Raw genomic sequence first — 14,756 nt, forward strand, 5'->3', positions numbered from 1 at the left:
GTGGATAGTCAGAGGCTTTTTCCCAGGGCTGAAGTGGCTGCCACAAGAGGGCACAAGTTTAAGGTGCTTGGGAGTAGGTACAGAGGGGATGTCAGGGGTAAGTATTTTATGCAGAGAGTGTGAGTGCATGGAATGGGCTGCCTGCAACGGTGGTGCAGGCGGATCCAATTGTGTATTTTAAGAGACTTTTGGATAGGTACATGGAGTTTAGAAAAATAAAGGGCTATGGATAACCCTAGTAATTTCTGAGGTAGGGACATGTTCTGCACAGCTTTGTGGGTCAAAGGGCCTGCAGGTTTTCTATGCAACATGGTCTTTCCTTGGTCCAATATGCTTCCCAACAAGAGGCACAGTGGATGGCATCAAGAGCTGTTTGCCCTCTGTTAGGTAACATTTCATGGTGTTTGGCTTGGGAATAGTTGTGGCATCATCTGGTACCTTTCTTAATTCACTTTCACTTGGCTTCATTTCAGGCAATGTGGCATGCAATTGGTAGATGGAACTCCAATCAAGTTGTAGTTGTCTCAGCCAATCATGTCCCCACAATGTCGGTCCTTCTGTTTTTGCCACATACAAGCTCAACATGGCTTGTTGATTATTGTAATTTACTATTACAGGTGCCATGCCCACAGGAGTTATCTGTTCTCCAGCGTAAGTTCTTAATGAGATACCTTCAGGTTTCATTTCAATATACTTGAAGTGCCTTTCAAATCCATTTTGTGGAATGACTGAAACAGCTGAAGCAGTGTCTAATTCCACTTTAATTAATTTGCCCTTCACTTCTGGTGTAAGGTATATTGCTACCCTATTGTAATTTTCACACTGTAAATCTTAAGGCAACACAATCTCATCGTTCTTAGATTCTTCATCAAGATCATCATTAGTGCTATTTTTAATTAATTTTTTATGAGTTTCTACAATGCGACAAAATAAAAAAACAGTAAAATACAGTGCATATACAAGCATATACAAACTGTATAAAATACAGTGCATATACAAACATATTCAAGCTGTATATACCGTTTATACAGTGCAAAACAAACATCAAAAGTACAGTTCATAACAATTAAGCACCCATAGTAAAATCATATAAAGTTACTTAGTCCCACTACCCAACTCCAAGCCAACCTTATGCTATATAAAAAAGTTAATTAGAACTTTATCACCATAGAGCTGTATTTATTAAAAGAAGGTAAATTGCCTACTACCTAATCTATAATACGTTTACACATAAAAAGAACCATAAATCTTAACCATAAGAAGCTGGAAGCAAGGGATTTAAATGCAAAAGAAAAAAGGGAGGGATGCACCTTTAATCGAAACAGGAATAATGAAAGTGTTCAAGAAAAGAACCCCACACCTTTTGGAACTTTAATAAAAAATTAAGAAGTGTAAAATAAATCTTTTCAAGGTCTAAGCAGGACATAATATCTCTAAGCCATTGAGCATGAGTGGGTGGGGCAGCATCTCACCACCTAAGAAGGATTGCACGTCTGGCCAAGAGAGAGGTGAAAGACAATGTACGACGCTTAGTCAGAGTCAATTGTATGTCAGCTTCTCCCGAAGTACCGAAAAGAGCAATTAGAGGTTTAGCTTCTAAATAGCAAATAAGTATATGAGATAAAGTTTAAAAAAACATCTCTCCAGAATTTCTCCAAGCTAGGACAAGCCCAATACATATGAATAAGAGATGCCTTGCCCCCTTTACACTGTCCTTGTCTCTGATAGGTCAAATTAATGTTGTTAAAATGTATATCCTTCCTAATTTCTTTATACTTATTTCAATCTTTATCCATTTTTATCTCTAAAGCTTTTTCTGATTCATTAGATTCTATTATTTCATCCTATCTATGGAAGGGCAAATGTCCCAGACTAAATAAAGCTCATCTTCAAAAACCTAAAAGGGTAGGTGGTGTGGCCTTGCCCAATTTTCATTTATATTACTGGGCAGCTAACACACCGTGTCTTATCTTTAGGTCTGTCTTTTATAAGAAGTCTGACTGAATCTCTCCATTTCCGCACTTCCTTGGAATTTGCCTAAATCAATTGCTAATCCAGTTATCAGACACAATCTGAGAACATGGGCTCAGTTCAGAAAATATAATGGGCTTCACGGTTTTTTTCTCTCTCCAGTCCTATTCTATATAATCATATTTTTTAGCCTTTTATGCAGGATTTAAAATTCTTAGACTGGCACAGAAAGGGCATTAGGTGCTTTGAAGGTCTTTTCATAGATAAGCGCTTTGCAACTTTTGAACAACTGTCTGTAAAATTTAGCCTACCCAACACTCATTTCTTCAGATATCTCCAAATTAGACATTTTATCAACCCTTTAATACCAAACTTTCCTAAGGTACCTGATAAAGGTACCTGTGGATTTGCTTCTTCGTATGAATCCATTGGGTAAAGGTTTAATTTCTGCTATTCGAGATATGTTAGCGATGCTGCGGCAAGCCCCTTTGACGAAATTAAAACTGCCTGGGAGCATGTTTTAAATTTTTCTTTGATGAGGTTTGGGATTCAATTCTCAAATCAGTTAATTCAACTACTCTAATGTGCTCGCCACTGCCTTTTACAGTTCAAGGTTGTACACAGGCTCATGTGTCTAAAACTAAATTATCGTGGTTCTATCCTGCTATTAGTCCCTGTTGCGATTAGTGCTCTTTTTGAAACTGTAGCTTGACTTTTTAATATTTTCTCTTCTCTGTGCAGTCCATTTATTTTTATTTTTGTCTGCCCAACATGCTCTTTGTATGTGTCTTATTTTGTTGCATTTTCTGCAAGTTTCATCTTTAAATCTGCATTTATTTGGTGTATGTGGGTCCCTGCCACAATGATAATACAAATTGTTCAGCCAGGATGGTTTCTGTTCACACGTTGCTATTTTGTTCAAATTCACTTTCATTGCTGACTGCAACCTAATTGCTTTTCTGTCTGTGGTTTCCATTGAAACAACAATTTTAGGTGCTTCTCAGAAAATAAATGGTGCTTCTGTTAAGAGCGGTTTTTGATTGTTTTCTTGTAAGATTCCATAAAATAAAAAGATCTTTCAGAGTTAAGTTTGCCATGTATGTTACATGTTATGTATTATGTTATTACGTTTTTGGGACAGGGTTTTTTCCCTGATATATATGATGATGCCTTTATTTGTAGGGCAAATAAAGTGTATGTTAGAGGTAACTGCACTCACGTCAATTTTTGTCGACACTCCAACGTGCCCTTTTTGATTCCACTTAAAACCCAAAACATTCTACAGTCAACAACAGCTTTGGTTCTAAATGTTCCTGCATCATTTTTACAATAGCAGTGAAGCTCATTTCTGATGGTTTGGTTGGAGCAGTCAAACTTTGAAGCAAACTGTATGCCTTTAAACCCAATGAACTCAGCAAAATTGATACTTGCTTCTCATTTGCTTCAAAATACTGTTCCAATAGCTCAGTATACGTGAGCCAAATACCCGTTGTGTGATCAAACTCGTCAATCTTTCTCATGTATCCAGCCATTTCTGATTTTTTTATGATTATTATCATGCAGTATTTGAATCTTTCTGCCCTTCAACTCTTCCTCAAAGATTCCTATTATCATCTTCCTTTCTTATCCTTTTCCAGCACTTAGTGTCCCTGCTTATCAAGCCCCAGCACCTGCTTCCACCTTTCACCTGTTGCTCCCCAGGGAATGTCATCTGATGCTTTTTTTTTACTCCCCTTGTCTCCCTCCACATATCATGAGCTTGCCACTGTCTCCCAGCTCCAGTCCTCCCACTCACTCACCTGGCTCTCTCTGTCCACGGTTCTTCCTCAGCCAGCCCATCTATCATCTACCAAACCCCGACTCTTCCTTGCCCCTCTCCACTTTATATCAGGTATCACCTCTCTCCACTCTGAATTCTGATGCAGCAACTTGACCTGAAGTAGCTACAGTTCCTCTCACTCACTGAGTTCCTCCAGCAGGTTAATCAGATATGAGCCTATAAAGATTGTGCATCATGGTTTGAGGAAAGCCTCATTATTCCTCCCCCTTGCTGTTCCCCTTTCGCACTATTTATTATTTATTTTTGTAACTTATGCAGTAGTAATTTCGTGTTTTGCATTGTACACAGCAACAAATTTCACAACAGAGGTAGGTGATAATAAACTTGAATCTGATTCTGAGCTTGAACACCAGGCTGGCATTTCACAAAGTTCTGAAATAACAACCAACCCTTGGAAAATTTACCCATTTTGATTCGGTACCGAGCATACTGAGAGTAATTTCAGCATCCTAATAAATGCAGACTCGTGAGTCAATAGGGTGAAAGCCAGTACTTCTCTATATAGATTGTAGGTAAAATTACAAGACCTTCAATATTTGGTAATTCAGATGATATCTAACGTGCATTGCCTCACTGCTACAGTTAAATCCTGACCTATGGTATTGACTTTATGGAGTTTCCATGTTCATGTTGAGAAGGAGAATCAGAGGTGACTTGATAGAGGTGATCAAGATAATATGCAGCATAAATCAAGTGGATAGCTAGAAATATTTTCCAGAGCAGAAATGTCTAATAGGAGGCAGCATATTTTCAATGTGATTGAAGAAAAGTATAGGGCAGATGTCAAGGGTAAGTTCTTTACACAGTGAGTGGTGAGTGCAAGAAACACCCTTCCAGGGATGATAGTAGAGGCAGGTACATTAGTGGCATTTAAGAAACTCTTAAATAGGCACATGGATGATGAAGATTATGGAAGGCTATGTATGAGGGAAGAGTTAGATAGATCTTACTGTAGGTTAATCATTGAGAGTGTCCTGCCTGGTTGCGTCATTGTGTGGTTTAGAAACTGCAAGGTCTTACCGAGAACAGTAAAAAGCTCCAAGACGATCACAAAGGTATCCCTCCCCCTTATCTGTGTTGCAGACAAAAGGCCCAATGCATTGTTGAGGGTTCCTACCATCCATCCCAAGATCCTTTTAACCCACTACCATTAGAAAGGAGATACAGAAGCATCAGGTCTAGGACTGCCAGACTGGGAAAGAGTTTCTTCCACCAGGCTGAGAGATTAATGAATACCTGTCACCACCGAGGTTTTGTCATGAGGACAGCAAGATGATAGCTGTTTACTGTTAGCTTGTACTGTGCACTAAATGCATTTTGAATTATAATTTATTAACTTATTTGTGAAAGTACTTTGGATTAGGAGCTGTGTGTGATACATGTTTTTGTGGCAGCACTGTGGTCTGGAGGGACATTGTTTCATTTGGTTGTATATACTGTAGATACGGTTAAAAGACAATAAATTTGAACTCGAAATTAAAAGGTTGGTATAATATTATGGACTGAAGGACCTATATTTTGCTGTTTTTAAAAAGTTTAAAAAATCCTTATAAAACAGCACAGTCTTTGAAAAAAACTTTGGAAAAGAATCTTAGAAGACTGCAATCTATAGGTTCAAACAAAACTTTCTGTCCATAGAACAGTCATCCTCTCTACATTACTGTATGGAGCTGAATAGTGGGCCACCTACAGCAGGCTCCTGAAAGCCCTAGAACAGTACCACCAAAGATCCTTCCAAAATATTCTGAGTTATCAGCCAGAAGGACAGACAAGCTAACACCAGCGCACTGGAAGAGGTCAACATGAAAAGCATCTCCAGTATGATTAAGCAGTACAATCTCCAGTGGATATATCATGACATTCAAATGCCTAACTCATATCTCCCCAAAATGATCCTTTATTCCCAGTTGAAGGAAAGTCAGCGAGCCCCTGGTGGGCAAAGGAAACACTTCAAGTATCAAAATCAGCCTGAAGAAATTCCATATTTGATCGAAAAACTGGGAAGACATTGCACTCAATAGATACACCTGGAAGAAATCTGTTCTAAAAGGAGCTGTGCTACATGAGTACAACCTCCACCATGCCACAGAGAACAAGTGGCAGCTGTGAAAGGAGGGACTGTACAATCAAAAAGACCGAACATCTACTGCAGTTACTCTTGCCCACATTGCACAGAATATGGCGATCCCATAATGGCATCTACAGCCACCTGTGGACCCACCTTTAGGAGAGCAACGCCCTCAACTGGAGTGAGCACACTACAGCTGTGCTGTTATGTTCCATGTCCTATCTCATAACTACTTGGGTTCCTCTGGGCGCGATGGTTTCCTTCCACATTTCACAGATGTACAGGGCTGAAGGTTACTGGTCTAACATGTGAGTGAATGGTTGAATCTGGGGAGAATGCATGGGAATGTGAGGAGAATGAATTAGAGCTTCTGTGCGTTAAAAGGAGTGCGTGATGGTTGGTGTGAATTTGTTGGGCCAAAGGACCTGTCTCCATGCTGGATGATTCTGATAAAATAATCTCTCGTTGAGGTTCTTTGAGCGTTTGTTTTGCTGCAGCATGCTGTCTGATGCCAAGTGTTTGCAGGATTTTTCAGTTGTTTCTCCTAAACATCGAAGCAAACCTTTTTCATATTGAAATGACATGTTATATAGCAATTGTTGACCATTAAAGATAAAGATGAGTTTATTTGTCACATGTACATCAATACATATAACAGAGTGCATTGCTTATATCAAATAATCTCAGCGAAGACTGTGCTGGGCAGCCCACAGGTGTCGCCATACTTCCGGTGCCAATGTAACACGCTTAGAATTCATTAGTCCTAACCACAAGTCTTTGTAGTTATGGAGGAAAGCAGAGCACCCAGTGGAATCTCATGCAATCATAGGGAGAATGTACAAACTCTTTACAGACAGTGGCGGGAATCAAACATTGATCTTACAGTGGGCATTGCAAGATGTTGTGCTAACCACTATGCTACTGTGCCACCAATGTCAATGTTTAGATTTACAGTAGTTGAATAAAAAGACAGAGAATCTGGGAATATATGAGAGAATAGAGATCATTTGGTGGGGAAATGGTATTTGGAGCAACAGAATGCAAAATGCTGGAATTACTCAGCAGGTGAGGCAGCATCTACGGAAAAGAGTAAACAGTTGATGTTTCAGGACTTTTCCACAGATGCTGCCTGACTTGCTGAGTTCCTTCAGCATTTTGTGTGTCTTGCTTTGAATTCCCAGCATTGGTAGACTTTCACATGTTTGTGGTATTTGGAGCAGTTTGCTTAATTAAAGAAAGCTAAGAGAATTATCCATGTTAAAAGTCAGTTACAAATGAGACATGACATTGGATATGTGTTCATGTACACTGATTTCACAGTAAAGCCCGATCTGGCCCAGTGTTGAAAATGAGTATGATAAAAACAAATATGCTGGAAATACACTACAATTTGTACCATATTTGCAGCAACAAATCAGTTAACATTTTGGTTACACATGCATTATCAAAACCAGGAAAGATAACTAAACAAAAATGACATTGAAGTACAAAGGGGAATTTTTCTGATTAGGTGAGGCCAAGGTTAGCATGTGGATAAGATGAAATCGCTCAGTGGATAGATTAATGAAGGAAGTTAGAGGGAGAACATGAACAAAGGGATGTAGAAGCAGTGAAATGCAGAGCTGTAGGAAATGCCCAGCTGCTCTGCCAGTGCTACTATAAAGAGTAAAACTGAACTAATAAGTTGAAAAAACTGGTAATGGATGAAATCTGCTGCTACTCTATATAACATCCATTCAGAGAAGGATGTACTCAATACATTCCCACCATATTTAAAGAACATGATATAAAATGCACATTAACATCATTATCTTCTGCCCCTTTCTCCACCAGTATCAATATGGTGACACTCAGTGGATTGATGAAGTTAGCAATCAATGTGAATGAAGCAGCACTGCAAAACTGCATCTTCTGTGGAAGATAGCTCAGTGTACTGTCATGAGCCAGTAGACGAGGGCTAGTATACACGAGTTAGATTATGTCTCCCCAGATGAATCTAAATGATGAAATGGATAACCTATTTTTCCAACACCCACAGTGGTCTGTCCAGAGTGATGAGCAACACTGATCTGTTATTGAGTACGTAACAAGCTCTGTACTGAACATTTATCGTAGAAGTTTCTGTGTTTTTTTAACTATAATTACTGGTGAAAAGTGATACCAGGCTAATAAAATCAAATCAAGTTTAATTATCATTCAAACCATACAGTTGAATGAGACAGCATTGCTAAGAGGCCAAAGTGCATAACACTCAGTTGAAATAGCACGAGAAAAAACACACACATCGTTATGCAAGAAAACATATCTGAGCAACATGCAAATTGTTGGGGCAGCTCCCAGCAATCCAGCCTGTCATTCCACTAGTTAAACACTGGAGGGCAGCACTGACAGGACCTCAACCAAGAAAAGACACCACACTACACCATCTCTGGCATCTCCTCACCTGGACTGCATCAGCAGGCAAGTCCACAGCTTGAATCCTAGTCCTTGCCACAGCTGAGGCCACGCTGCTCCCTTGTCGCCTTATAACCCACCAAACAAGGGAAACAGACTGGTGGCATCTTACATCATCAATGTCCAACAATCACGAGAGAAACATACAAGACAGTCACTCACGGTTACACTGAACGCTGCATTTACACATCAACTCTGATGCCTTTGAGTAGCAGGCATCAACACACTCTGCACCCAGGTCTTCTCCTTAGAATCCTCTCCGGCCCATCTGCTGGCTTCTCCTTCTCCAACTCAACCTCTGCCTTTTCCTCTAACCTGACCGCTGGCTTCTCCTTCTCCAACCCGTCCGCTGGCTCCTTCAACACGCAGGTCAGCTGCTCTGAACAAGTAAATCACAATGTGGTAGATCTGCTGTACCTGTAGTTCTTGGAGTCCAGTATAGTCTTACACTCATAAAAAAAACACACACTTTAAAAAGAAAAGTGCCCCTTTGGATGGCCCCCGAGAAGCCACAGTGTTAGAACGTGCCACCATCTTACTACGTCTTAACGGATATGAAATGCTGCTCACAATTTCAAAGCTTGAAGAGTAGGGAATAATTTCTCCCCTAGTTACTGGTGTTTCTGTCTTTAGCCTTAATGCTGGCAAGGATTGATTATTTTTGGATTGGATCCCTTTCTTAACTCTCTGTAAATTCTTTTCTGCAAAGATGATACATGTCCCATACAATTTTATGTATCAAAGATAGTTTATCACCTAATTAGCATTCTCTATATGTCTTAATATTTTCAGCTAATTATCTTTCATCTGTGTTCTCCTTAACAACCTTCATGTCACTAGGTTTATCAAAATCTGTCAAGATACTTAACTGCTCTCGTGAACCTTGTACAATTATAGAGTCAGTTAGCATGGAAACTGCCTACTGAGTCTGCACTGTCAACCACTTATTTACCTATTAATCCCATTTCATTCTCCCCCACTTTCCTATCAACTTCCCTTAGATTCCAACACTTACCTACACACTTACAGCAGCTTTTGGTGGCCCACTAACCTACTGTACCCAGAAGTCACTGGGATGTGAGAGGAAACTGAGGGAAATCGTGTGGCTACAGGGAGAACAAGCAAACTCTGAATGCCAGCCAGCAACCTGGGTTCAATTCCTGTCACTATCTGTAAGGAGTTTGTGCGTTCTCCCTGGGATTGCACAGATCTCCTCCTACATTCAGAAGAGGTAAGGGTTAGTAGATTAATGGTTTACATGAGTGCACTTGGGCCTGAAAGGGCCAGTTACTATTCTGTATCTATAAAGAGAAGCAACATATTGATGCAGTTTAAGGAAGGCAAGGCAGTGACTATATTTCATTCGGGGTTTGAGAAGGTTTGGTTTGTCAAGTAAATCACTCAAAAACTTCTACAAATGTACCATGGAGAGCATTCTGACTGGCTGGATGGGGGGGGGGGGTGTGGTGGGTGTGTGGGGAGAGGGCAGCTAATGCACAAGATCAAAATAATTTGCAGAAACTTGTAAATTAGAGTGCTCCATCATGGATATCAGCCTTCGTAGTATCCAAGACATCTTCAAGGATCAGTGACTTCAGAAGGCGGAAATTATCATTAAGGATCCCCACCACCCAAGACATGCCCTCTTCACACCGTTACCATCAGAAAGCAGGTACAGAAGCCTGAAGGAACTCACTCAGCAATTCAGGAACAGCTTCTTTCCCTCTTCCATCCGATTTCTAAATGGACATTTGACCCATGAACACTACCTCTATTTTTTTTTAATTTCTGTGTCATTGCATTACTTACTTTAAGTTAGCTATTTAATGGATATATATAAATACTTAATGTAACTCAGTTTCTTTCTCTATATTTATTTATCATATATTTTATTGTACTGCTGCTGTAAATTTAACAAATTTCACAACATATACCAGTGATATTAAATCCGATTCTGATTATTTGTTACCTTCTACTTCACTGCTTACTACATTATTTATGCCCTCCTCAGCAGAGTTAGTGCAAAAGAGCTTGCTGTAATACGTTCTCTGGGAAATATTACTGTTTATCTCTCTCTGGCTTGAAAATCAACCATTCATCACAACACCTGGCTCTCTATCTCTCACCTATGCAGATAAGTTCCCCTTAATCCCAAGGGTTCTAATTCTGTTAATAAGTCTATTATCTGATACTTCATCAAATACCTTAAAAATAACATCATCTGCACTCCTCTCATCAATATTTTAAATTACCTCATCAAAAAGCTCAATTAAGCCGGCGAAATGTGATGCAGCTTCATTCATTATGCCCCTTTATTAACCCATATGTTTCCAAATATGCATTAATTTTGTCTCAGATTGTCTCCAACAGTTTTAAGGTGACTGATACACCCGTTGCATCGCTCGTGAAGAGGTTTTGTTAGCAAATCCATGTTGACTCTTTTGCTCATGACTATTAATTCCAATCTCTCAAGTGCATGTTGTGTTTCTAATGTCTGATGAAAATGGGTTCATGGTGAGACATTTCTCTGAGTCTTTGCATCCACGGGCACGTATTAATGAAAAGGCTTTGATACACTCAATGTGTGCTTTGAATGCCATCTCATTACTTGGCTTAGAAAATTAATTCTTATTATAGCAACATCACTCTAAGGATGGTAACAGGATGAGTAGAACAAGAGATGGACCTCAAATCCTCAAATGACGGATTCGTACCTAACTAAACCAATTGAAAATAGACTGAACCTGTTGCCCTGGTTCAACAACAACAAAAGCAATTCTGAACTATTTATTGGAAAATATTGTACTCTTCTCCCTTGTTTAGAGTAATGTTCAAATTGCTTACATTACAGTCTTGTATTTGTGACCACTGTCCTTGGAATCAAATTCAACAATGTTTCCTGCCATATGACCAAAATCCTCTTTTCCTCACCTACCAGCCCAACAGCCTCTGCATCCAGCACAACATTCTCTGCAACTTCAATCATCTTCAATGGGATCCTACCACCAAGCACATCTTTACCTCTCACCTACTCACCCCTTTCCACAGTGATCAATCTCTCTGTGAGTCCCTTTCCATTCATCTCTCCCCCACTAATCTCCCTCCTGGCATTTATCCAGTGCGACACCTGCCCATTCACCTCCTCCCTCACTTCTGTTCAGGGTCCCAATCAGCCCTTCCAAGTGAAGCAACATTTTGCCTGTGTGTCTATTGGGATCATCTATTGTACCTGGTAGCTCCCAGTATGGCGTCCTCTACATTGCTGAGACCCAACATAGACTGGGCAAGCACTTTATCGAGCTTCACTACATATGCAAAAAGCAGGATTTCTCAGAGGTCAACCGTTTTAATTCCAATCTCCACTCCCACTCCGACATGTCGAAACATGGCCTTCTGTACTGCTGTGATATGGCCTCTCAGACTGGAGGAGAAAAACCTTATATTCCATTTGAGTAGCCCGCAACCTGTTAGCATGAACATCAATTTCTCTAACTTCAGGTCATTTTTTTTCCCTCTCCCTTCCCTCTTCTTCCATCCCCCACTCTGGCTCCCCTCCTAACTCTCCTCTTCTGTGTGCTGCTCTGAATTTCCGACATTTGCATAATCTCTTGTTTTTGTTTATGGTGGAGACTGGAATGCTGAGCAAAATAGATACTATTGGAGAAACTCAACAGGTTCAGTAGCATCATTGTGTGGTAGAAGCATATATGTGCACATATGCATGATGATAAACACAAGGTGATCCCCTTTGTGAGTTGGGGTTCATTTTAAGTGGCTGGTCTGACCTGATGATGTAATGACGTGGTTTTTTACTGCACTTGATGTTCTGTGTTTGGTTGACAATAAAGGAGTTGTTACAGTTTCCCATAAATTTAAAAAGCCTCTGTCGTGTTATTTATGAAAGCCTACAAGGTGGTACTCCATGACGATAACGAGGAATGAAGGAAATATACTGATTAGCAATGTGGAAAGCAAGAAACACTTTGTTCCATATTGGCAAGTTAAGGAAATCTGTCCGATCTATAAACAGGTATGGTCAGATTTCTGGCTGCATTCCACTCTCCGATAAGTTCCTGGTACAGGATTGTGACTCCTAGGATAACGTGATCGTGTCAGTCGCTCAGAGTTTTTTTGTTCAGGAAGACCAGCAAAGCAAGTTGACCATTCTTGCCCTTAGTCCTGGCCTCATATTTCATTTGGCTGTGGCTATGTCGAAGTTCGAAGATCAACATCTCCAGGATGTCATGGTGGTGCAGTGCAGCTGATTCACAGCTCTGGAGATGGTGGCTCAATTCCGTGTGGGGTTGGCATGTGGTATGGAGGCAGCATTAGTCACCAAAGTATGATGACGGATGGACTGAACCGTTTCTCACAGAGTATTGTCTGCATGCTCTTAAGAAGACTTATTCTTGTCGGGGGGCTTTTATCAATGTTTAGCAGAGGTTAATAAAGTTAAAAACTACTTCCAATTTGTAGAGTGATCAACAGACTAGCTCTCACCTTTGTTCTTTGCATTTTTATAAGTTCAAGTAAATGTATTATCAAAGGATATAGAGTATACATCATTATATACCTCCTTGAGATTCACTTTCTTGCAGGCATTCATGGGAAAGATAGAAATACAATAGAATTAATGAAAAACTATATATAAATAAACATTGAAAAACAACCAATATGTGAAAAACAAAGTTGTGCCGAACACGTCCCTACCTTAGAAATTACTAGGCTTACCTATAGCCCGCTATTTTACTAAGCTCCATGTACCTATCTAAAAGCCTCTTAAAAGACCCTATCATATCCACCTCCACTACTGTTGCCGGCAGCCCATTCCACCCACTCACCACTCTCTGAGTAAAACACTTACCCCTGACATCTCCTCTGTACCTACTCCCCAGCACCTTAAACCTGTGTCCTCTTATGGCAACCATTTCAGCCCTGGGGAAAAAGCCTCTGACTATCCACATGATCAATGACTCTCATCTTGTACACCTCTATCAGGTCACCACTCATCCTCCTTTGCTCCATGGAGAAAAGGCCAAGTTCACTCAACCTATTCTCATAAGGAATGCTCCCCAATCCAGGCAACATCCTTGTAAATCTCCTCTGCACCCTCTCTATGGCTTCCACATCCTTCCTGTAGTGAGGCGACCAGAACTGAATGCTAGAATTGAGTTGTAGAGTTCTTGAAAGTGAATCCATAGTTTGTGGAATCTGTTCAGAGTTGAGATGAGTGAAGTTATCCACACAGGTTTAGGAGCCTGATGGTTGTAGGGTATATATTAACAAATATATCAAGAGCTCTTTTGGTAAACTCTGCTATGCTGACCAACAAAACATGTCAGTAATTGGGCAATAAGTAATTTCCATCCCAAGACCTCAAAAATGCTTCAGCATTCATAAAGTACAAATGAAAGAATTTCCAGGATGAGTGAGGCTGCAGTAATTTCAAGGTGGTTTACTGATGTCAAGATAAAGTGGTCTGCAAAATCTGTGCCACTGCAACAACGTTAACTATCCATCTCCTTCACCAAAAGTCACAGAGCGTACCAAATACAGACTTCAAAGTACAAAGTTCATTTGTTATCAAAATATGTATACCTTATACAACCTTGAGATTTGTCTCCTTACAAGCAGTCACAAAGCAAAGAAACCCAGTAGAGTCCATTAAAACAATACCATCAAACAGCCAATGTGCAGAAAGAAAAAAATACCGTGCAAAAAAATAAAACGAAGCGAATAGCATTCAGAACTGTAGTTTACTGAAGTGAAATATGTCCACAGATACAAAGCTAGTCATCACTTGTCATTCAGGAGCAGGCCACAGCCTCAGTTTCTCACAGAGCCAAGTAAACATTGTGGAGCAGTGAACTGAACTGGCCCACCCCTTGCTTCTGACCCTGTCACCGTGACCTTTTCAATCTGGACCAGCGCTTAAATCACCCAAACACCAGGTCGTTCCATATTCTTGGACTTGGACCCTGCAACTTTGATATGCTTTTGGGCTTGGCTACTGCAGCTCAATCCAGCCCATAGATGACCTTTCAAATTCAGCCTGGTACTTAAATCAATCAAACCTCGGGTCTTTCCTCGCTCTTGGGCCTAGGCTCAGGCTCAGTCTCAACTGCTTCACCTCAATTCAGACACTTCAAATCGCCTCCAAGTCTTCTCCGTCAATGGTCATACGTTGGCTCATTCCCTGTCCTGTGTCCCAGATCCCGCCACACCACAACTGTACTACATCTTTGAGACTTCAGTTCACACTGCAGAACTACCAGATCTCACAGACGGGTGAAAAGCTCAACTCCAAAAGTTAAGTACAGGCTATTGTTTGCAGTGATCAGTTACCAGAGAAAGTGTTATTAATAAAGTATTTAGTGGTTTAGATGTGCAATATACACCATTGCAAATCAACCAGGCATTTCC

This window comes from Hypanus sabinus, chromosome 13 (genome assembly GCF_030144855.1).
Source record: "Hypanus sabinus isolate sHypSab1 chromosome 13, sHypSab1.hap1, whole genome shotgun sequence".
Taxonomy (NCBI): Eukaryota; Metazoa; Chordata; class Chondrichthyes; order Myliobatiformes; family Dasyatidae; genus Hypanus; species Hypanus sabinus.